This window comes from Ursus americanus, chromosome 24 (assembly GCF_024610735.1).
Source record: "Ursus americanus isolate L20-20 chromosome 24, mUrsAme1.1.p, whole genome shotgun sequence".
NCBI classification, from domain to species: Eukaryota; Metazoa; Chordata; class Mammalia; order Carnivora; family Ursidae; genus Ursus; species Ursus americanus.
In genome coordinates, this window is record NC_142150.1 from 32,732,795 (window position 1) to 32,748,738 (window position 15,944).

Below are 15,944 nucleotides of genomic sequence, written 5' to 3' on the forward strand. Positions count from 1 at the left end.
AGCCCCTGTAAGCCTCAATTTCTGCAGTAGCACATTTAGTAAAAGAGAAACACAGATACAAACTCATGGAATGAGAGAGGGGACAAAGAGAGGGCAGAGGGAAGGAGAAAGGGAGATAGAGTGAGAAGGAAGGAAGATGAGAAGTGAAATTGAAAGAAAGTCCATTAGAGCATCTCCTAGTAATTCTCTGCAGGTACATTATCCATCCCTTTGCTTGTTGCTTGTGAGCAGTTTCTAGATACCTACATGTTTTATTCACCAATTTTCAAGCCGAAGTACACACTCATTCATTTAGTTTTGAAAAATTTGCAGAAAAGGACACAAAAGTAGATCAAGCAAAATAACTTACTCTAACTCAAGTTAGAACTCAAGTTCATAATCAGGTTTCCTCATTCAGCGAATAAGTGTTGCTTACAGATAAAGCAAACAGGTATTAAGCATGGATTACTCACGTACTTTAAGAGTAATAGCCGTGTATGTACTTATTCAATGTGATTGATTAATTTCATGTTACATTTTGAAATTAATTTCTAACGAATAATTCTATGAATTGAGTAAAATCTGCATATGATATACTTAAAGCAAATAATACAGGTGATTAATAGATCTGAGTTTTTACAGTTGGCCAACAATGGAAAGTCGTATACATAAAGATTCTAATGTTATTTAACCCAAGATCTTACCAAACTCAAGATTTGGTCACAGAGAGTCCAGGAGCCAGGTGCAATTTTTCTAAGTTGGTTTTTCTGACTGTGGAGGCAAGCTCGCTGGGACATAAACAAGGTAAAAATCATACAATTATTATATCTTAGTCAAATTTGGAGAACTCAAAAACTAATGATATACTGTATGGTGACTAACATAACATAATAAAAAATTTGAAAAAATTTGGAGAACTAGGATTTGTATTGCTTTCAAAGAGAGATGTAAAACACAAGACTTAAGTATTTATGATCCTGAGGAGGGAATAGCCTTTCTGGTTTACCAAGGGATTTACTTTCCTTCTAATTAAGGATGATTGCTACAAGATATGCAAGGACGGTGTTTACCGAATCATTCCGGCGTCTTTTTGATTGTATTCTTAGACTGAAGTAGAAACCGCTCTTGTTCACCTTCTTAGAAGACACATTGTGAGATTAATGTTCTCCTTTTTCATGGTGGACCTGTGCTGTGGGAGCCCAGAGAGCCTGTGTGGGCAGCGGTGACATGCCCCAGACGACACCATGCTGGTTTCATCCCCTGAGGCTGGTTCTCCACTGATGGAGGAGCTATTCCCCCACCCGCTGAATTTGCACCCATCTGCTGTAATAACAGGGTGTTCCCACTGGGCAAGAACCCCACACGGGCCATAGCAATGTCGCTCCACAGCAGAAGTCTAGATCAGCATTAAGCATCTAATTATTTGCTCCCGTACGGTGATCTGTACCGCAGTTACAGAGTGGCCACATGTGTAATCACCCAACAGAGCCACGTGCTTCTTAACAGGCATTTTTCTCTCCATTTAGCATAATCACTTTCTAAATCTCATGAAGCTATTCAATGCCAACTGATATCCCTGAGCAGCTCTACCACATAGTGGAAAACAAGACTTGGTGCCCTTCTTCTTCTTCTTCTTCTTCTTCTTCTTCTTCTTCTTCTTCTTCTTCTTCTTCTTCTTCTTCTTCCCATTAATTTTATTTTATTTTTTTATTTAGTTTAACATTTTGATTCTGGTGTAAACTTGGTTCTTTAAAGGAATTCCTAACTTGTCAAGATTCTCTACCCTGACATAGTCAAACTGACTTACAACACTTCTCAGAGTCTTACTATTTCCTGTTTTGCTGTTGCCTATTTTTAATTTTTGTTTCTCATTCATAATCATTTAGCACCTCCCTCACTGAGCTCTCGGTGCCTTTCAGTTGGACTACCATTCATTTATGTTGATATTACATAACTCCTGTGTCCTTAACTAATATGAAACGGTATATTTTTCCATACTTTTCCAGTGTTTACCCTTGACTTGTCCACGTGTGTATTCCAGCCTCCCAGGCAGCATATGACTCTCAGATGACAAAAAGAAGCCAGCAGTCTTTTATTCTTACTTGAATTTCCACCATTTCTAATTTTCATCAATAATGGCAACTTTTGTCATTTTTAGTAGTTAAGTATTGTGTGTAATACTCCCCAGGAATTAGACTTCTTGGAAGCAAGTGTAATTGTTCAAAACTCGAGGGATCCTTAGAAGTGCAGTTGCCCTGTAGTGGGAATGCCAAGCTCTAGAGTTAACAGATTTTCAGCAGATTCAGGGAGGGGGTTGAGAGATGTACAGTGCTTTGAAAGAAGAAAGGTATTGTGATAATTTAACATAAATTATGATTATCAGGGAATTTTTACATGTTTCTCTGTCAAGTATGCATTCTGCATTACAGCTGATGAAGTGTGACAATTTTGTCATAATTTTCCAACTAGTTAGTCAGATTTTATTTTAAAAAATTTTTTTGTGCACGTGCACATGTGCACAGGTGAGAGAGAAAGTGACATAGAGGGAGAGAACGAGTGGGGGTTAGAGAGAGCAGAGGATGAAGGAGAGACAGAGATCTTAAGCAGGCTCCATGGTAGCAGGGAGGATGAGGGGCTCAATCTCATGACCCTGAGATCATGGCCGGAGCTGTAATCAAGAGTCAAGTGCTTAACTTACTGAGCCGCACAGGCACCCTGTGAGTCAAATTATTATTTTTTTAAAATAAGTAAAGGTGTAATTGAAATTCAATTAACAAATATTATCTACAGGAATTTATGCACCAAATAAAGCTATGTTTTAGTATATAGGACATTGAACTAGCAAAATTCTATATCATTGGATATGAGGTATGAAGAGAAGAGCCAACAGTGACTTAAAGATTTCGACCTGGGAAATTGCTAGGAAGTACTTTCCATCAACCGAGAAGAAAAAGCCTTTCCTAAGAGAGGAGCACGGTAGTGGTGGGAGGGTGGGGAGCAGTGACTGGAAGTGGAATCAGGAGTTCATTTCTTGACATTTGATACTGAGATTTTTTTATACGACAACGAAGTGGAGATTTGGACAGGCGGTTAGATACACAAGTGCATCTGGAATGCAGCTGTAAATGTGTGAATTTTCAGCAGTTACGTAACATTTACAGCTATAGGATTGGATGCATTTACTGCAGCTGTGTGTATTGACAGAGGAAAAGAGGACCTAGGACGTACAACCTTAGCAGTCAGAAAAGGCGGAATCAACAGGAGAATGAAGAGTGACCAGCACAGTAGAAGGGAAATCAAGAAACCAAGGTAAATAGGGAACTGAATGGACAAAGTACAAAATCCTCTGGGACTAGGTGAAACTTGGAGCCTGGATTTAACCTACTACTTGACTTGAATGCCACCTTGTGGAAAGATCTCATAAGAGTCAAGTTAACCAAAGGGGTGTAGAAGCCACAGAAGTTACCATTAACCAGGTCATCCTCATCTGAACAGGATGAAGGTGTTGGCTTTTTCCTTTACCTGTTTAGGAAATCGTTCTGGAAATTGGTCTTTATCTGAGCTTTGTCATAACATTGGCTTCGTTTATCTGTCCACAGGTGTGACAAATCCCCCCTTTAAAATATATATTGTCAATTCTTTTTAGTAATAAGCCTTTCCTTTTTCCTCCTGGTTTAAAATTCTGTCTCTACTTTTCTCTTAAAGATCTGAGCAGTGCTGTGCTGTAGTTAAGAGGTCTGTAAATGGTTTATTTGACACCTTCTCCAACTAGATTTCAAAACACCTCAAATCTGGCGGCAAGCCAGATGTGAACCCTGCTATTGCTACCCAGTGGCCATCTGGAGAGTGTCGTCTATTGCTGATTTTGTCCCAAATACATGTTGCTACCTCTTCCTATAATTAGCAAGATCCTTCCACTTCATCATACGTATTGTTGTAAATGTCTTTCAAATCCGTTTTCATGGAATAGATTATTAAAGTCACTTTACTCACACAGTTTCATTTCCCACTAGAGCATACAATTGCAGGACCATAGGGCTGGCTTATGTAGCTTCTGCTCTTTGGATGACCATTTCCAATCTCAGAGGGAGGAGGTTATCTAAGCTGATAGAAACCTGAGAAAGCTGCTAGATCCCTGAATTATAGTACAGAGCCATTCCTTAAAATCTCTTGGTTCTCTCTTGAAGACGAGAACATTTTTTGTTACATTTCTGATATATCTCACAGTCCACAAGGCTTTAGAAATTGCACCACATTCAGCTCTGAGCCTGGTTTGGGGCTGTTTTATGGGAAGCTTGCAGACTTAACTTGCAGGGATTTAGGAGGGAGGTTGTGGCTATTGATATAGCCTCTTGACAGAGGACATTTAAATTTAGGTTTTAAAGATTTGGTACCTGGATGGGAAAGTATTAAAATGGAAACTCTCTTATGTTTAACAAAGCACACCTTCTAGAGTAAGAAAAACGAGTTATTGTGGGCTTTTGCTGATGTAGAAATCGTATGATTTGTATTTGCACATATATTTACCACTCCTGCTGGTCTTCATTTCTTTCAGATCCAGATTCCCAGTTGGTAGGACTTATCTGCTCACTAGAGGATTTCCTTAGCCCTCCTTGTAGTGATGGCTGGTCCTGATGACTTTCTTGAATTTGGTATGTCTGAAAGTCTTCACTTCAGCTTTGTTTTTAAAGGTATTTTTGGTGAGTATTGAATTTGAGGTGGACAATTTTTGTTTGAGTATTTAAAAGATGTCACTCCATTCTCTTCTGCTCCACTGGTCTACAGTGTTTCTGGTGGGAAGTTTGCTGTGATTTTTATCTTTATTCTGCTGTACATAGATTGTCTTTTCCCTTGGGCTGTTTTGCATTTTCTTTTTATCACTGTTTTGACCAATGTATCATGATGTATCTCTGAGTGTGGTGTACATCATGACTTTGTGCCTTGTTTGATTCTTGACTCTGTGGATATATAGTTTTCATTAAATTTGGATATAATTTGACTATTATTTCTGTTTTCTGTCCTTTCTCCCATCCTCTTCTATGAGGTTCCAATTATTCATACACTAGGATTTTTGAAGTGTTTTCCTAGCTCATGGATGCTCTGTGTATTTGTTTTCAGTCCTTTGTTTTTTCCCCTCTGTTTTCATTTTGATGGTTTCTATTGTAGTGTCTTCAAGTTTCCTACTCTCTTCTGCTGCAGTGGCCAATCTGTTCATCTGCTATTCTCATCTCAGTTATTATGTATTTAATCACTAGCTTTTTAACTTGGCTTTTTTTGTTTCCCATGTCTCTACTTACCATATTCAATCTTTTCCTCTACTTTTATGAAGATATTTAGTACAGTGATAATAATTTTAATGTACTCATTTACTAATACTATAATCATTGTCGTATTGTATGTGTGTGTGCATGGGGACGTTGAATGGGTTGTTTTTGCTCCCATGTAATGGATGGTATATTCCTGTCTCTTTACATGTTGGGTAATGTTTGATTGGCTGTCAGACATGACAACTTTTACCTTGGTTGCTGGATATTTTTGCACTTCTATAATTGTTCTTGAACTTTGTTAAATGGGACTCGAACAGTGTTATTTTATGATTAAGATTTCCTCCCTATTGAGGCAATGCACTTTTGAATACTTTACTTAGTGCTTTGTGAATTATGAGGTTCTCTATTCTGGTATGTGGGAAACCCAGACTTTTCCAGGTCCTTTGTGGTTGCCAGGGATTGCTTCCTCTAATTCTGCCTGATATCTGAAAGAGACAAAGCATCCAAAGATCTCAACTCTCCACAAGTTAACCTACACATGAAAGAGTTCCCCAGTAAAACCACTAATAATATATAGTTTTAAGTAGACAAATTGTTTCCCCTTGAAAAATAAATATGCAAAACATTGACAGGTAATTTGAGCAAAAAATGGGGGGAAAAGTCTATCAGTTAAATATAGCACCCAGCCACAAATATTTACAAACGTGTATAACAATGGAATAGACGTATCACTGAAGCTGAACACAAATCTTTGAAATAGGACATAATATGTATAAGATTTTGGAATAAAGTTAATGTGATATTTAAATACTGGGAAAAATAAATGATTCAAAAGAGTTGCTAAGACAGTGTGTGAATAGCTATATGGAAAAATATTCTTTATACCATGGGAAATAAAAATAGTTAAAATTTTAAATAGAAAATACTTGCCAGTGAAGTAAAGGAAATTATGGCAAGGTGTATTGCAGCTTTGTGGTGGAGAAGGCTTTTCTAATAATGATGCGAGGGCAGCTGGAAGTGAGCGGCTTTCCTAACAAGATTAAGCAGAGGGGAAAGTTAAGGATTGAAAGAAGTGGGAAGGAAAAAAAGACAGTAAAAGTGGTATTTTCTTAAAATTACAGGGAAGAGAAGGACCTGTCCTTTATATTTTGGGAACCTCTTCTAGTTTTAGGAGTATTTGTGGAAAGACACGAATGATTGAGAAAGTCCTGCTTCATGTTCTCAGAAGAGCTCAGCTTCTCACGGTCCAATGTATTTGAGAATTTTACTGTTCATGACACTTTTCATGCTCCAAGTTTATCAAAACACCACAAGAACAGAAATGTTGGTATTTTTTAAATCTTCAGTCTTCTTTCAGTAGCTGGGAACCAGAGGTCATTTTCTGTTGTAGCAGGCTCCGCTGGGAAGCAATCTGAGAGATTATTTTGAAGATCTTTGTGGGTACCAGATGTGGTACCTAGAGCATTTACTAACCCTGGATAGTTTCCCGAAAAGCTGATTTTCCTTCCTTTTAAAGACTGTGTTTCTAACTTGACCCAGTATCCTGCATCTTAATGTTTCTTTCTTTCCTTCCTCCTTTCTGCCCTATGCTGGAAACTTTCTTCAATGTCTCATTGCAGGAATCCATAAAGACCCTTTTCAGTGCTTATCATTCTCTACAAATGTCCAAACCAAACAAAAAGTAAAAATATTTTTAAAGGTAAATTTCATTCTTTAAGAGATTTAAATCTTTCAGAATTAAATATTATAATTTAAATATTACAGGACTGTGCTAGCCTTATTAGATGATTTGGCTAATTAGTTTGAGGCAAGAACCAAAAATAGGATTCCTTTCTTTATCAATGAGGCATTAGATTTAAAAAAAAAAAAAGGAAAAAGAACTTGTGCGATTTCATTTGCTTTGTGATCCTATTTGTGCCTGTTCCTGAAGTGATTTGCTGTCCGTTGCAGCTGTGGCTGTCATGTGTGTGTTCACATTTTGGGAAAGATGTTAGTATTCTAATTATTGGTATTATAAGAATGATGGTCCAACCAGGGATGTACTGTATGGTGACTAACATAATATCATAAAAAAACATTAAAAAAAAAGAATGATGGTCCAAATCATATCCAAAATATTTCAAATCCAAAAGAAAACCAAAGTGAAAAAAATAAAAACATAAAAGGAGGTATTTTCTCCAAGTCACACTTAGAACGGTCATTAATATTTGAAAGTAAATATTCATATATCGACAGTGAATCTGAATGCCATGACTAATCTGTAATTGTACCATTAGGCAGATTGGACCCAGTCCAATGCAGTCCTATTCCTGAAGGGCAGAGACAACCAGAAATGACACTGATGCAGGCCCTGGTCTCTTCAGCCTTTCAAATGCTGAAGTCTAAACTGATAAATTATTTTGGCTGAATACCCAGACTGAAGCTGAGCTTCAGAGCATCCCTACTTAAAAGTCTTCTGCAAATATGAGAACAGTGATTTGCACATCATCAAGGTACACTTAGGTGCCATATGTGTAAACAGTGGATGCTTCAATGGATCACACAAGTCTTGAATGTGTAGATGGCACTGTGCCCATGCTCTGAGTGATAGGAAGCAGGAGAAGAGCGATCACAGGAAGATGTTCTGAGTAAAAGCAGGGAGTTGGCATGAGCTTATGGTTACAGAGAGAGACAGGAGTCTTCAGTTGCAGTTCATGACTGGGCAGGGCACTGGAGACAGAGATACAAAGATTCCATTCAAGGTGGCTGATGTAATGTCTTCAGAAAGTCTTTCATTATGTTGGGGGATTTTAAGCCTGTTCAGAGCAGCCCTTTTCAGTAGCTCAGTAGTAGGATTTGGCACTGAAGCTTCTTGCCAAGAAACCATTGTTGCTGAAAGAAGTTGTCACTGGGGACTTGATAAGCAAAGGGCCTGTTAGTGTGGAGGTGGTTTCGCACCACACATTCTGATAATTAAAGGATTGCATCAGCCTCGGAGACCAAGAGACCATGTGGGAAGGAGTTATTGACCACAGTTTGCTGTGTACCTCAGGGAATCCACTTTTTCTTTCCCTGTGTCATGAGCCAAAGGCAGGGGCTGGAGTTCCAAGACATCTGTAAGTGAGGCTGACCTAAAGAATACATCATTGTTATAGCTTCAGGATAGATCATGACTTCAAGAAACTATACCTTGGAAAAAAAAAAAAAAAACCTGGCATATGTGTATAAAAGTCTATGCATCAGCTAGTAAATCATTTTATTAGAACACTTTTAGGTTCATAGGAAAATGGAGAGGAAGGCATAGAAATTTCCCATGAATTTCCTGCCCCCACACGTGCACTGCCTCCTCATTATCAACATCCCCCACCAGAACCATATGTTTGTTACAGTTGAATTTACATCGACACGTCACAGTCACCCATGGTCTGTAGTTCACCTTAAGGTTCACTCTTGCTCTTGTATATTCTGTGGGTTTGGACAAATGTATAATGACATATATCCGTCATTATAGTGTCATACAGATTGTTTTTACTGCCCTAAAAATCCTCTGTGCTTCACCTATTCATCTCCTTCCACTACCTCTTCAAATTGGGTGTTTAAATTATGAAATAGGATGAAGGTAAATCTATTTTAATTAGGCTATCTTTTTTAGTTCTTCACTTCTAAGAAGTTCTTTAAGAGGTTCTGCAGGCAGTCTGTTAGAAGGTACCAGGTCCTCTTAGGACTCAAGGAGCTGGAAGTTCATCTATTTATAGGGGTTTGTAACCTATCAATAAGAGAGTAAAAAATATGCATTTCATTATCATTTTCCAAACAGAAGATCTTATTCTTGACTAGGCTTTTGAGCCCAGGCCATATTCTAGGGAACAAAGAACTTTATGATACCATGCAATTCTCTAATTCATTTTACCATGCTTCGCCTAACCTCCTACAAGTCATCTGTAATTAATATAGGTATGTAGGAGTAGATGGAAATATTTGTACATGTATGCTTCTTGTTAATAAAAGTGGAATCATATACCTCAAATCTAACTTTCTAGATCCCATATTCTAATATTATCTAGTAAATAAGGGAAAGTTCTTCTGTTTCATAGAAACTCTTTTCCATTCACAGGACATCAGTCTGTTTTAGTGCTCAAAAATTTTATTCTAAATATGACACAGATAAAGTGGCTAAGAATTGGCAATTTTTAAATTTGAGTATAATTGACACACAGTGTTAATTTCAGGCGTACAACTTAGTGATTTGACAATTTTATACATTATGCTGTGTTCGCCACATGTATAGCTACCATCTATCTCATTATATTGCTAAAAATTGTCTTTTTTAAATTGACAGTGAAAAATACAGACCCAGATTGTTTTGTGGACTGCAAATTTATCCGTATTTTTAAGTAAAACAACAACAGCAAAATAGAACATTTTTTTAACTTAATTCTCCCCTCATCAAGTGGATGTATTTGATCTGTTTATAAATGTTCTAGTCTCTTCTTTTTCGGCACATATTTGATTGCATTTCCTGGACCCCTTGTGGAAATTTATGATACTACCTCGTAAAGCTAAATATTGCCACATACTGCAACCTACCAATTACATTTGTAGGAGACATATTTAAAAATGTTCATAGTTATTGTTCATAGTAATCAAATATTCATTGGCAGGATAATGGGTAAATATATTTTGAAATAATCATACAGTAGAGTATGTTATGACAGCAAAAATAAATCCACAATTGCATTTAAAAAACAATATAAAACTTGGTAACATACATAACGTTGAATGAAAAAATAAAAGCGATTCCTAGAAGTCTGCATATAGTCTGCTATGTTCTTTATTTTTTTTGTTTATTTTTTTAAATTATAATAATATTTTTTATTATATCATGTTAGTCACCATACAGTACATCCCTAGTTTTTGATGTAAAGTTCGATGATTCATTAGTTGCGTATAACACCCAGTGCACCATGCAGTATGTGCCCTCCTTACTACCCATCACCGGTCTATCCCATTCCCCCACCCCCTCCCCTCTGAAGCCCTCAGTTTGTTTCTCAGAGTCCATAGTCTCTCATGTTTCATTCCCCCTTCTGATTAACCCCCCTTTCTTTATCCCTTTGCTATGTTCTTTAAATTTCAAATCTAGGAAAAACTGAACTCTCTCTCTCTCTCTCTCTATATATATATATACACACATGTATATATATACACATGTATATATACATGTGAATATATATGTATATATATTTAATTAGGATATTTTAGTTTTAAGAGCAAGGTAATGATATATTCAAAAATCAGGGTATTGGTTACCTTTAGGTTGAAGGAGGGGACCAGATAAGGAAGGGGCTAAATGGATTTAATTATTGGTAATATTTTAGCACTTGGGATAGAGTTAAGCATACATATATTCATTATATTATTTAAATGAATGCAAAGAACAGTAATGTAAAATGAATAAAAGATGATAAAATAGTTGGAAATGTGCAAATTCTATAGTTAAAATTTTTTGATAAATGGGTTTCTTCTGCTTGTCTGCTGGCTCTGCTTCCTTTTGGGTTGGCTCCATTTTAGATAAGTCTCTCTCCACCTATGGCAAGATCATAGGCAAGAGTCCCAGGTACTCCACTCAAGAAACTCTACTAGGAAAAAAAATGACTTTATTCAAGAGTCCAAGCAAATATTTTGAGTTTGCTTTTCATTTGCTTGCTAATAAATCCCTGACCTAATCATTACAACTGGGGGAAATGCTTTCTGACCGACCACACAGGAGTCATATTCCCACCCTTGATGCATAACGCTACTCATATCTCATACTACAAATGGAGAATTTGTGGGTCCTCAGAGGAAAAATCAAAGTTCCTTCAAAGAAGGAAGACAAACTCCTTTCAGGTAGTATCAATCAGCGTTCACTAAGGTGGTTCTTATAGCTCATCTTTAGCATCTTCAGGAGGCAGGCAAGGTGTACCTGCTGAAGTGTTAGATATGTTTCATCAAACCAGCAAATGTCCACCAAAGGTCCTCCGTATTGATGCTACATTCTACACCACTTCATGGAAACTATCACACTGTATTATGAAGACAACCTGACATTTTCAAGGTCCTATTTGATGTTTAGTGGGATTCAGTGTCTCAGTGCCATTGACACTAAGTGCTACTGAGGCACATCACTGGAGGGACTCCTAGATGATTATCAGTTGTCTCCCAAGACCTGACCTCATTTCAGTCTGCTGTCTTTCTAAATTAGTAGTTTTAGAGTAGTTCAGAAAGGATCTCTCCAGCTTATTTCATCTACCATCATGAGGTAATTTTTCAGGAGTAATTATAAATTATCACAAAGCTTTTTTTTTAAAAAAAAGATTTTATCTATTTATTCATGAAAGACAGAGAGAGAGAGAGAGAGAGAGGCAGGGTCCCCACTGAGCAGGGAGCCTGATGCTGAACTCAATCCCAGGACTCTGGGATCATGACCTGAGCCAAAGGCTGACCCTTAATTGACTGAGCCAACCCAGTGCCCCCATTCAAACGTTTTTTCAGTTTGGTTTACTTGTTTAATTCATTCATTCACTTAGTAACCAATAGATAACTTAATGCACAATATGAAATGGTTTTTATAAATGCTTACTAGTAGATATGGTGGAGAATAAGATAGTGGTAATTCCCACAGTCAATGAGTATTTGAAGTTTGAGGAACTTGTGAAGATTTTGAGGAATAAAATCAGAATTCTTGGTTTCTGGTCCACATGCAAAATTTTCCTATTTTTAATTGTCCAGGAGCTGATCATTTCAATCAGAATTTATATGCATCTGTGGTTTAGGTACTAATGCTCAGATAGCCATCTTATGCAGAAAATTTACTCCTTCCTGAAACTCTACTCCTTTGGGTTCCAAATCACTGTCCTCTTGTGATTTTACTCATGATTCTTTGAATGTGCTTCTTAAGGATCTTCAGGTATTCCTTTAAATTTTGACGTAACCCTACAATTTGTTGATGGCTCACTTCTCCATACTATCTAGGAGGAAGGGGTGTGGAGGGACCTTACCCAATTTCTTGATTTTAACTATCGTTTGCAAGTAGTAATATCAAAATCTAGTTCTACAGTCTTATCTTGAAATTCATACTTTAAAAAAAATCCAAGTGCCCACTGAACATTTTCACTCATATATTCTGTGGCTACCTACCTGTGTTTCAAGTTATTCTCGCTGCTTTACTATTAATTCTAAACTCCTCAACCTGATATACCTTTGCTAGCCATTAGAAATTTCCTTCATCACCACTTTCTACTACTTTCTGGTTTTCAATTTAGGCTGGTGTCAGGAAAATGTGTGGAATGAGGAAAAACTATGAAAAAAGAGAATCACTAATACAGATCTCCACACTGAACTTGCTAAATGTGAAAGCTGACAAGCTGCTTAACTCTCATGAGCTTTAGGGTTTTTTTGTTTTTTTTTTTTTTTCATATGAAATGACATTGTTAATTCCTACTTCATGGAATAGTTATGTGAATGAAAAGATACCACATATAAAGTGATAAAGAAATAGTTTATTAAAGGATTTTATAAATATGGGTGCAATAAAATTATTTCAATAAAGCGAATTCCTTAACAAGTGACTTTTTACTAGTATTCGTTAACAAAACAAATGGAAATAAATTTGAAAAACTATGAGATATCTATTCAGTATACACAAGAATCCTCAGATCACTTGCTATAAATCTGTGGTTTTTTTGGGGGAGGGGGGCTTGGCTATAACACACAGAACAAACCTCTGGTTTTAGAACACTCTGTATTGCCTTCCCTGGATTGTACTTGCAAAAAAATTACAAGAGCTAGAGAAGCTTGTCTCCTAAAGCACAGAAGATTAACTAAGGGCACTGGGTGGGATCAGAGTAGTTTCTTGAAGACCCACATCCTCTTTTGCCAAGGACACTGTTTTTTCTTCTTCCTGTCCTCAAGCACCATTCATTTTTATTTTCCCTTTTTCCCCTGTATCTTTGGTCAGCCCAGCTAACTAATACCAATAAGCACCTAAAACCACCAAACCTGAGTCTGAGGAGGGTTATCTTATTCTATTTTGTGGTAAATTGTTGAACCAAAAGTTAAACATATTACAACATCTGGGATGTTTCTGACTAATAAAGAAGGGAAGACTAGGGAATAGTATTCTCTAGGGTGCTAATATTTTATATCATTATGCCTTAAAATATTCCTTCTGGGATGCAGAATGGGCATTTTTTTTCAGTGTTCTATGGAAAGGCTGCTTTCAAAAAGGGATGGAAATACTTGGCACTAATTTATGGTGTTCTAACAGGTAAGTGACAGATTGCTTACACCTTTGTACTCAGAAAGGCGTCGTTATAGAATAATCCAACATATTTTAAAATATATATTTCCATATGTCTTGTGACTATTGCTCCTACTTCCTCTGAGAAGGGAACAGAAAAAACAATAATTTTTTGCAAAAATTTACTGTTAATATAGAAAAGAAATAAAATGAAATGTAAACTTTGGTAGAAAATAATCTTTTGAACTCAGCAAATATTTTAGGAGTACCAGGTATGTGAAAGTCTTTGTGTGGCTTTCCATTGTTGTGTGGGGATGGAAGGATGAATTTCATGGTGTAAGGTTTATTATAGTTTCTTGAGGAAGCAGAATGTAGAAATATTCACACATGCTTTTCACGTAAGGTAGCTGAGGAGCATAAGTCCTCAGTATGGATATTAAAAGTTAGAAGAGCTTATGTCCGGTGAGAAATTAGAGAAAAGTTCAAATGAGGCACTGACCTTGACAGCTTCTGGAGAATGCCAGCTTTCCCATCTCCAAATGACAGTTTTAAATAGAAAGTTGTGGGGTGCCTGCGTGCCTCCGCCTGTTGAGCAGCTGACTCTTGATTTTAGCTCTGGTCATGATCTTGGGGTCCTGGGATTGAGTGCCACATTCAGATGTACACTCAGTGGGGAGTTTGTTTGAGATTCTCTATTTCTCTCCCTCTGCCCCTCCCCCTCCTGCTTTCTGTCTCTCTAAAATAAATAAATAAATCTAAAAAAATAAATAGAAAGTTGTGCATCAGAATATGGAATTATTATTCTTTACATGTTTCCAAAATAATATCGTAAGAATTTAATTTGCTGTTGACATGTATCTGAGATTTAGTCTGAGAGCTGAATAACTACTTCTCATGGAACGTTTAGAGGAAACATGGCAATGTGGAGGCAACACGACATCATGTAAATGAAAGGTAATGCACCATATATATGTGAATATTTCTTTTTTAATCCTTCTTCAGTTTGGGGATAAAGAATCTAGGGACAGGCTGTTAACTGCCACAGATGGTGGATTTTGCATAGAAATGAGTGTAGGGATTCTCCCAAAGATAAAAGTCTAGTGTAACCGCATCAGGGAGGGTTGGGTAGTTGAAGAAACCCTTTAGGAAAACAGTGGTTTTCCCTGTGGCTGCTGCAGTAAAACAGATTTATAGGATAGAATGTTCCACCTGACACTCTATATTCCACCCTCATCTATTCTCCACGTTTTTTTTTTTTCCTGTGTGCTTTTCTTTCAGCTCTTCTCTGCTACCTCCAAATCCAACACGTAGTTTGTTTATTACTCTGCTGACAAATACAGCCATTCCAAAGTTCGCTAAACTTGTTGAAAAAGTCGAGGTAAGTACAATACTTATTAGAAGACACGCTATTTTACTAGTGTTATTTGTCTCCACATCATTGCAACTCATTTTTATGTCATATTCCTTGGAGAACCAGATGAAAGGTGTTAACATGTCTTTGGAAAAAATGTACAAAGACATGGACCAAAACATGCTTCAGTTGCAGGAAGATATGAAAACTGTCAAGGCCCTCCTTGCATTCTTTATGGGTTAAAGATTCATGCAAAAATGCTAATGTTTAAGATGATTATTTTTATGGGTGTCAGAGTCCCATATTCTTACATGGGTGTGTGATGTTCTTCAGAATACAACACCTTCTACTCCATGATTACTACATTGTTTAAAATTGATGTCAGCTTACTTCCTGGATTTATAAATTGGGAGGATATTTGACTGTCTGCCATACATAGTAGATAGAGGGCCACAGGGGATTAATGATGTGAATGTGTTTTGTAACCAGAGTATTACTAAAACCATCAGATAAAGATTATATTTGAAGAGGTACTTGAGAAAATTTAATTAAAAAAATACTAAGTGCCTACATAGTACAAGGCATTGGGATTGGAACTATGGAGAATAAAATCCTGAGAATAAATGGTTTTCAAAGATTCTTATTCCAAAGAGAAGCTTAAGAAAGCACTCATGAAACTGAATTTAAACATGATACGTAATGTTTTAAGAAAAGCTATAAAGGATGTCAAAGAGAACAGGAGTGAGAATTTCTTTTATCACGAAGTAATTACTGAAGACCTCCTTATCAACTATCAAGGAGCATTCATTCCCTTTTCTGCATTAGTGTATGTCAAATAACAAATATCATAAATGTGTTTCAAGGTAATAGCATATTATTTAGAAGCTATAAGTATTTCCTGTTTCTCTTTTCGAGCTGTAATATCAGGGAGCAAATGTTTAGTGAAGGAGGGCATATTATATATTTATAAAAATATATGTATCTTATATATATATAATATAAAAATATACAAAAATTCTCTATAAATATGTAAAACAAATATATGGTGGTAAATATATGCACAAAGAAGATATTCTTTATAGAGTAAAAA